Here is a 10,095-nt window from a genome sequence, read left to right as displayed (position 1 = left end):
ACGATGCAATAGCAATACCCTCATCTGTTTGGATTAGGTAAATTTCGAGGACGAAATTTCTTTAAGGAGGGTAGAGTTATAACGCCCCAATTTTAGGAATCCTATAAATGTTGGCATAGGTTTAATTATGTTAGTGGGCCTCTAGAAAGCACAAGCTTAAGATAGAACCCGACAATTTTAGTTAATTTTTGTTCCATAAGAAAAAAGCGGTGAAATTATGAAATAGAACCTATGTGAAAATGTTTGAAAATGCTATAGGCTAAATTGAAGTGGCCAAATAAATAGGAGTGCAAAATAGGAGGATTTGCATGACAAACCTCCCATTTTACATGTAGTGGCTGGTCATCATGTTGTTGTAGACAAAATGAACACTTGATATCCATAATTTATGGTACAAATTGATACAAATTGATAATAGGTTAGGTAAGTGTTTCATGATAATAGGTTAGGTTAGTGTTCCATGATAATAGGTTAGGTAAATGTTCCATGATAATAGGTTAGGTAAATGTTCCATGATAATGGGTTAGGTAAATGTTTCATGATAATGGGTTAGGTAAATGTTTCATGATAAGAATTTCATGTCTTTTGTATTAAAGAATTAAATGGATGAAATATGAAGTTTTATTAAAAGAAAAAGGTGAAAAGAACAAAGTTTTGTCCATCTTTGTTCATCATAGCTGAAAGTTAGAGAAGAGAAAAGAGAGGAGAAAGCTCTTGAGTATTTGGTCATTAGGAGGAGGAAAATTGAAGGTAAGTTCTTAGTACCTTGCTTCTATCTTGAGGTTCATGAGTTCTTCTTGATTCTACCTTAACTCTTGAAGTATATTTTGATTTTAGTTGTGTTGTGAACATTTAGTCATGAATTAAAATGAAGGAAATGGTTGTTGTTTCATGTTCTTTTGATGAAAAATGGAAGATAGGTGAAGTTGAGCCAAACAAATGAACATGCATGTGCCTTAGATGCTAAAGGAAAAATCGGCTAACATGTTGTGCTTTAAAATGATGAAATGGAGATTATACTTAAGTAAAATCATAGATATGTGATGATTGATTGGTGATATACATGTTTAAATAACATGCATGCAAGTTAGGTGTGAAAGGGTGATTTGGTAATAAATCTGCTTGGGACAGCAGCAGTAACGTGATTTTGGAAAATCACCATAAATTGTGGGAGATGAATTAGAAGCTGAATAAATTATTTAATTAAAGCTTATTGAGTCTAGTTTCTAATGAAATAAACAAGAACATATTTTGAATTCTGTACAATGAGAAATTTGATTCGTAATGAAGAGTGGTCAGATTAGTCAAACAGTGAAACATGGGAAACTTTGAGAAAAATCTGGTATTGATTGGATAAACCAAAATTCTGAAAATTTTATGGATAGAAGATATATGAGTCTATTTTCAGGGAAAATTAACGGAACTTGATTTGGAGTTTCGTAGCTCCAGTTATAAATGATTTAGTGACTGTTGCTCAGGAAGATAGCTTGCAGTGAAATTATGATTATGTGGTAAACATTGACAAAAGTTTGTTAATGGGTTGCTTATTGATTTCTTATAAACTTACTATGATCATGTAGGTGTGGTTGGCGAATATTGTAAGGGATTAATCGCGGTTCGTATTTGAATAGTTAGATTAACGTGTTAGTAATCCAATTGTAGGCGGTTCGTGTGTGGATCTCGTCAACATATAAATCATAAGCAATTGTGTAACTAACACCCTCTTTCTTAGTCTAGATTGGCAAAAGTCGAAAAGTCGAAATGTCGGCGGTATTTTGTAGATTTGCGAAAAAGCGAATGCTTGTGAGGTAAATCGATTAATGTTTTTGGTAAGTTACAATGTTTGGACGCAAAGTGCATGATTTACGTGCCCTCGATATTTTTGGGCTTAATGGGCCAAAATTGGAATGATGGGCCATGGGTCCAATTCGGTAAGAACCCTCGCTCGTGATTACGTAGTACGTGAAAGGTAAGAATATGCATGAAAAAGATCTTTGAAGAGCTGACTTGAACATAATCTAGAATTATCGAAATGCGATTAAATGATATGAAAATATTGAATCTAATAAACTTGAAGCCAATTAAATGATAGAAATAAGAATTATAGCATAACTATTAACTAAATGGATCATGATTGAAAAATCAGGAATTTAATTATGAAAATTAGAATTTATAGTAAGTGATGATAATAGGATGAAAGATAATCCATGGACGCGGAATGTCCTAGACGTAAACTTTGTAATCGGTGGATAATTAAGAGAAATTTGAGTGAATTTACGACACTACAAGAGATTATATAATGATTGGAATGGGACGGTAGAGCAGAATTATTTGGACATGAGACTGAAGCTGGTGACTATGGTATTACGATTGGGGAATATGTTGGAGACGGAATGATAGGAATGACTGGCCCTGAGGAGATTTATGGGATATGGTCTAACATTGAGAATTGGATTTGAGGAGAAATGTAAGCATGTAACGAATAGGTAAGGTTTGGCAAGTCGAGGAGTACCTTAGAGTGATAGTTTGGATGGTGGCGGTTACTAAGTGTTCGCTTAAGGAAGGTGTAATTGACAGGATGAGGTTTTGGATTGAGATGGTTTAAGGAGGGTGGAGGTTAAGGAAGTAGTTAAGGAGTTTAGCATGGTTTATCGGTGAAGGAAGCGATTGGAATGTTGGTGAGTTCAAGATGCTTTTAGGAGGCAAGTTGTGAGAGAGTTAGTGGAATAAAATGTTGGGGATGGTGAGATAAGCTTTATGGAAGCAAGGTTGAATGAAGTGCAATTGGAGTGTTGATAGGCTTATGACAAGCGTTTATGAATGGATAGCTAATGTGAAGAATGGATAGTATGGATTGCTATTGAACATTGATTGAAAAGGATGGTATGGATCTGGTTTGTCGACAGTATCAAAGGGTCATTGCAAGTAGATTGACTGGTTGGTCTATTGAATGTTAAGTTCGGTTATGCCATGAAGGGATAGGGTATATGGAATCCTATAAATGTTGGCATAGGTTTAATTATGTTAGTGGGCCTCTAGAAAGCACAAGCTTAAGATAGAACCCGACAATTTTAGTTAATTTTTGTTCCATAAGAAAAAGGCGGTGAAATTATGAAATAGAACCTATGTGAAAATGTTTGAAAATGCTATAGGCTAAATTGAAGTGGCCAAATAAATAGGAGTGCAAAATAGGAGGATTTGCATGACAAACCTCCCATTTTACATGTAGTGGCTGGTCATCATGTTGTTGTAGACAAAATGAACACTTGATATCCATAATTTATGGTACAAATTGATACAAATTGATAATAGGTTAGGTAAATGTTTCATGATAATAGGTTAGGTAAGTGTTCCATGATAATAGGTTAGGTAAATGTTCCATGATAATAGGTTAGGTAAATGTTCCATGATAATGGGTTAGGTAAATGTTTCATGATAATGGGTTAGGTAAATGTTTCATGATAAGAATTTCATGTCTTTTGTATGAAAGAATTAAATGGATGAAATATGAAGTTTTATTAAAAGAAAAAGGGGTGAAAAGAACAAAGTTTTGTCCATCTTTGTTCATCATAGCTGAAAGTTAGAGAAGAGAAAAGAGAGGAGAAAGCTCTTGAGTATTTGGTCATTAGGAGGAGGAAAATTGAAGGTAAGTTCTTAGTACCTTGCTTCTATCTTGAGGTTCATGAGTTCTTCTTGATTCTACCTTAACTCTTGAAGTATATTTTGATTTTTAGTTGTGTTGTGAACATTTAGTCATGAATTAAAATGAAGGAAATGGTTGTTGTTTCATGTTCTTTTGATGAAAAATGGAAGATAGGTGAAGTTGAGCCAAACAAATGAACATGCATGTGCCTTAGATGCTAAAGGGAAAAATCGGCTAACATGTTGTGCTTTAAAATGATGAAATGGAGATTATACTTAAGTAAAATCATAGATATGTGATGATTGATTGGTGATATACATGTTTAAATAACATGCATGCAAGTTAGGTGTGAAAGGGTGATTTGGTAATAAATCTGCTTGGGACAGCAGCAGTAACGTGACTTTGGAAAATCACCATAAATTGTGGGAGATGAATTAGAAGCTGAATAAATTATTTAATTAAAGCTTATTGAGTCTAGTTTCTAATGAAATAAACAAGAACATATTTTGAATTCTGTACAATGAGAAATTTGATTCGTAATGAAGAGTGGTCAGATTAGTCAAACAGTGAAACATGGGAAACTTTGAGAAAAATCTGGTATTGATTGGATAAACCAAAAATTCTGAAAATTTTATGGATAGAAGATATATGAGTCTATTTTCAGGGAAAATTAACGGAACTTGATTTGGAGTTTCGTAGCTCCAGTTATAAATGATTTAGTGACTGTTGCTCAGGAAGACAGCTTGCAGTGAAATTATGATTATGTGGTAAACATTGACAAAAATTTGTTAATGGGTTGCTTATTGATTTCTTATAAGCTTACTATGATCTGTAGGTGTGGTTGGCCGAATATTGTAAGGGATTAATACGTAGTTCGTATTTGAATAGTTAGATTAACGTGTTAGTAATCCAATTGTAGGCGGTTCGTGTGTGGATCTCGTCAACATATCGTCGCAAACAGGTGTGTAACTAACACCCTCTTTCTTAGTCTAGATTGGCAAAAGTCGAAAAGCTGAAATGCCGAAAACCGGTATTTTGTAGATTTGCGAGTGTGCGAATGCTCGTGAGGTAAATCGATTAATGTTTTTGGTAAGTTACAATGTTTGGACTGCAAAGTGCATGATTTCTGTGCCCTCGATATTTTTGGGCTTAATGGGCCAAAATTGGAATGATGGGCCAACGAGCCTAATTCGGTAAGAACCCTCGGTACGTGATTCTGTAGTACGTGAAAGGTAAGAATATGCATGAAAAACCCTAAAATAGATAAATTACTGAAATACCTTTAAAAGTGAAAAATTTACAGTTTTACCCCTAGGAGATAAATTACCAAATACCCCTAGGCTTAAATTGACTTAAATGCATGTTTGATTGTTGTTATTTCTTGCATGCCATGTTGTTATTATCGATGCATGGGACTGAGATATTGAAGGAGGAAGTCTGAAAGTGGCTTGTCCACGTCTTGGAGGCTTTGCCTCAATTCTATGATAATCGAGCGGCAATCAAGAAGCTAGCGAGTGTTGAAATTTGGGTGGGTTGAGCTATCCCACATGGAGTGTATGGCTGGTGCGGGTGGAGTGTAGTGGTTGGTGGGTTGAGTAGTCTCCCAAATGGGCTTGCATATGTTATTGATGTTGCATGTATTTTGAAATGGGCCTATGGGCCATCTTCATTATCTGAATAAGGGGCTAAGGCCCGGTTATTATAATCTGAAAAGGGCTCGCCCAGTACCACAGCATTACTGAATGGGCTTAGGCCCAATGGGCTTGAGTGACTTGGGCTTTGAATGGGTTTTCCTTACACTGAGTTTCCCAAACTCACCCCTTTTATTTTCATCCACGCAGTAATCCCCAACCATAGTGGGCTTGGAGTGTGAGGGAATTGGATGGCCACCCGTTCTGAAAGTTTGATTTTCTTCTGGTGAACTGGACATCCTTTTATTTACGTTTGAAGTTTTTGGGCTTTTAAATGTAATAAGGCCGCTTATTTATTTTTGGTGGTTTTTAATATGTATTCCTAAGATAGGTAATACTTATTTTAACTGTTGAAATTGGATGGCTTTAGGGCGCGTTTTCAAAAACAACAATTGATTTCAAAATAACACGACAACAAGCAAAGCTTCCAAGGAAAGTATTTTCCAAAATTAATCACTTTTCCTAAAATGACTTAATCGAATCGGTTTCCTAGAAATATCCATGACGTTAAGGTGTGGCAATGGCGGTATGCATGTCTAGGATTGGATCCGAAGGAGCTTGGTACTTAAGCGATCGATGGACTCACCACCTCTTTTAGGGTTTCTACGGTGCCTGACTTCCATTCACTTTAACCCTTTATGAATTAATCTTTTGAACATCAAGTACGATTTTCTAGACTTAGAATGGAAATTTTTTTTTTACGTTTTTGATGTGGCATGCCGGATCCGGCCATAACTTCTGGGCCGGGTTTGGGGTGCTACATGATGACAATGAATACAGTGGCTAGCAGTGGACGCTATTAAAACTGAAAAACAATGTATTTTTCAACCTTTTTCTGGGTTTTTTACTATACTTTTCTGAAAAAGAAGATGAAGGTTCTAGAGAAGGTAGAGAGAGGGGAAAGGATTTAGGGAAAAAAATAATGAAGGTTTTTTTATTAATATTAAAATAACAACAGAAATTTATATGTAAAAATAATATTTAAATATTTTATAAAATTTTAAAAATATTTTATAATCAGTTGGGTTTTAAATAAATTTTCTATCATTAATTATAATCAATTTTAAATAATTTGTTAAAATATTAATGTGTATTAAATAATACTTAAAAGAAATTTTGTTAAAAGGGTTTTTTTTTTGTTATTTAAGCATTTATTCTTATGCTATTACACCACTTACTCCCTTAAATCGAATACATGAATACTATTACCACTTTATTTCATTCCACCCAACCAAACTACTGTTGTGCTCATTTCATTCTATTATAGCACAATTCCATTTCCGCAGAATAGCATTCAATTACAACTCTATTCCAAATGTACCGTTAGTTGTGGCTTAGCAATGGCATGAAATAGATTTTAAAGTGGCTTGTGGAAGACCAACGTCTATTGTTGTTCCATAGCGTTGCTTTGTAATGATTTGAAAAGGTATAGTGGTTTTATCCGTCATTTTGGAGGGAATATGTGCCTTTAATGGTTTGGAGTAGATTTGTTCATGGACTGGGTCGATTTAGATTGATGTAAAATTTTTGGTCTATTTTTTAGATTTGGGTTCAGTCTAGCCTCAAAAATGGGCCAAAAATTTTGCCCAAGCCCGGCCTAAATTAAAAATGCTAAATTTAATTTTGACCTAGACTGCTCATATTAATTTTTTTAGTGTATTCTTATATATAAAAAAACATATTTAAAAAATATAATACATCAAATGCACTAAAAATATTAAAATAAATATTTTCAATAAATTGAAAATACATTAGAAAAAGTTTTATACTTAAATAACACTAGGATGGTTGTAACTTAACAAATAAATGTCTCTAAAATAGAAGTAAAATTAATAATAAAACAAAATTTATATAATATCCAAATAATAACAACAAAATATTAACAATATAATAACAAAATGGTAGTAAAAAAACAACGAAACAACTTATTCGGGCTAGATTAGGCTGAGTTCAGACAAAAATCCTACCTAAGACCCGACCTATTTAAAAAATGAGCCTTATCTTTTATCCAAAAGTATTTTTAAGTATATATTTTTACTCAAATTTTTTCACTTTTTTTAATAGGACTTTAAATTTAGACAGATTGGTGGGGAAGTGCCAACTGTGCGCAATTGTTGATACTATTACAAGACTATAAAGATTGGTGGGGAAGTGCCAACTGTGCGCAATTGACGGCTCATACATTCACAGCTTTTACAGACGCTTTTTTATTTGGTACAAAATCATTGCTTCTGTAAATTTGAAAACTGCTTTTAAGGACGTTTCTTGTAAAAAAAAAAATTTGTCGGCTTTATTTGTGGTTTCTTCTATGACCCAAGTTGGTTTTTTTCTTTTTGCCTCTTCCATTTTCTACTGCTCTATTTTGCTTTCCTTCCTTATTTTGATACTTCTTTTGTTGCTTTGCTTTTGTTTTATTCTTTTTCTCATATCTATAGCTAGCATTACAAGAAGGAAAACTACTAGAAGGGCATCCCCATCTACTGCAACTGATACCTTTTCCTAGAATCTGGATATGAAGTTTGTTCATTGTTTTTTTTGTAAAAAGAAGAAGAGATAAGTGGTTCTGAGGACATCCTTGAGGATTTCACAATTGAGGTTAAGAACTGTAATCGAGTTTCAAAGAGATGACAATTGACTATGCTTTTATTTGTAGATTTGGCGAGGGTTTTCACTTTACTCTCCACCCTTTCTTAAATGAGGTTTTAAACCTTTATGGCTTAAACCTTAATTAGTTATTGCCCAAGGGTTAGGTCAACCTTGTAACTTACTTTATTAGGTGTTGTGAATGGAAATGGAGTCTTTCTATCAAAGTCATTTCCCATTTATTTTATTGTAAACTGAAGTCCATATGTATTATCTGCAACCCAGATGGGCAAAGATGTCCACAAGTTTAATAGACCATAACTGTACTAAAAATCAACATATTTTTATAAGGTAGTCTTCTTGTGTAGGCTGGGCTTTAATGTGCATTGGAATTTCAAAAAGTAAAAGTGCAATGTCAAATTACCCGTATCCAAGGAGAAAGTTGGCCAAGTTACCACTTGAACCATTCACATGTTGGAAAAAAATCCAATTCAAAATGGTTTTTTTTACACAGTGAAACATAAAAATTTTAAAAATTAAGTCAATTTGTGATATTTATAAAAATAAATCTTTTATCGAAATCGCACTTATGTTTTGGCTAGACAAATCCTTAGTGTTCCTAACTTTCAACTGAATAACCTTCTCTGCTATTCTTGTACAACGAATTGCTTCAAGTGTTAACTTAAACGAATTCAAGTCAAACACAAATTCAAAACCTATTTACTTTACTTTTAGTGGGAAAACAAAATTCTTTCTAAATAGAAACCGGTAAAATTGTTGTTCCAGAAAATAAAATTATACTTAGAGAATTAGCTCTAACTATTTTCGAGTAGAATAATAATATCTCAAAATTGTGTATTTTTAGCCCTTCCAATGCCATTTATTTATAATTAGAAGAAGTGAACTCCTTGTTGAGTTGTAAAAGTCTATTTCAAATAAAAAAAATGAACTTCTAGTCTAACTAGAAGTATAAAGGACGACAATCCTAGTTAAACAAACTAGGGTTTGTCGTCCCCCTCTTAAATATGAGGGGCTTTTGGGCCTCTCCTATATCAGGTTTAATTATAAGTACTTCCTGAACTTTTAACCCAGTACATTACATTATAGTTCGGTCCAACCCGATATTTGTTATTCTATTTCCCAAAATAAACATATTTAAATTAATAAATTTATTTTTTAATTAAATAAATTTCTCAATTCAATTCTAATTCCGTTAAAATCATGATAAATTTACTCTAAAATAATCTATGAGAAAATATTTTTAATATTTTTACACTCAACAAATATAGCACTCCAAACCCGGTTCAGACGTTATGGCCGGATCCTACATGCCACATCGAAGCGTTCAAAACATTTTATATTATTGATCCAGAAAAACCTACTTAGTGTTTTAAAAGATAATTTCATTATAGGTTAAAGTGAATGGAAGCTGTGCACCAGGTAGGAAGCCGGAAAAGAGGAGGTGAGTCTATCGGACTACTTAAGTACCAAGCTCCCTTCGGATCCAATCCTAGACATGCACACCGCCATTGCCACACCTTAACGTCATGTATATTTCTAGGAGACCGATTTGATTAAGTCATTTTTAGGAAAAGTGATTAATTTTGGAAAATACTTTCATTGCGGAAGTTTTGCTTGTTGTCGTGTTATTTTGAAATCAATTGTTGTTGTTTTTTTTTTTTGAAAACACGCCCTAAAGCTATCCAATTTCAACAGTTAAAATAAGTAATACCTATCTTAGTAATACATATTAAAACCATCAAAAATAATTAAGCGGCCTTATTACATTTAAAAACCCAAACCTCAACGTAAATAATAGGATGTCCAGTTCACCAGAAGAAAACCAAACTTTGAGCGGGTGGCCACTCCGAATTCCCTCACGACTCCAAGCCCACTATGGTTGGGGATTACTGCGTGGATGAAAATAAAAGGGTGAGTTTGGGAAACTCGATGTGAAAAATAACCCAACCATAGTCTAAATCACTCAACCCACGAAAATGAATAAGTTGGCCTTAGCCCGAACATAAATTCAAAATAAAGCCCATAGGCCCATAATGAACGAGCAGATATTACATGTTTATGCGAAACCCAACCAGATTCATCCATAACACCCCGTATCGACCTTACACCATGTGGGAGACTACTCGACCCACCCAACCGCTACACACCACGTAAATC

General features: G+C 33.8%; 1 long non-coding RNA gene across 1 annotated transcript; it reads left to right on the top strand.

Moving 5' to 3' along the window:
• Positions 1-7,502: 7,502 nt before the first annotated feature.
• On the top strand, positions 7,503-8,144 carry LOC128290658 (uncharacterized). The gene is made up of 2 exons (XR_008280443.1): positions 7,503-7,651; positions 7,770-8,144. It is a non-coding gene; the product is annotated as an uncharacterized LOC128290658 (long non-coding RNA).
• Positions 8,145-10,095: the final 1,951 nt, after the last annotated feature.

Source organism: Gossypium arboreum, chromosome 3, assembly GCF_025698485.1.
Source record: "Gossypium arboreum isolate Shixiya-1 chromosome 3, ASM2569848v2, whole genome shotgun sequence".
NCBI classification, from domain to species: Eukaryota; Viridiplantae; Streptophyta; class Magnoliopsida; order Malvales; family Malvaceae; genus Gossypium; species Gossypium arboreum.
This window is presented reverse-complemented; position numbering and strand designations above follow the sequence as displayed.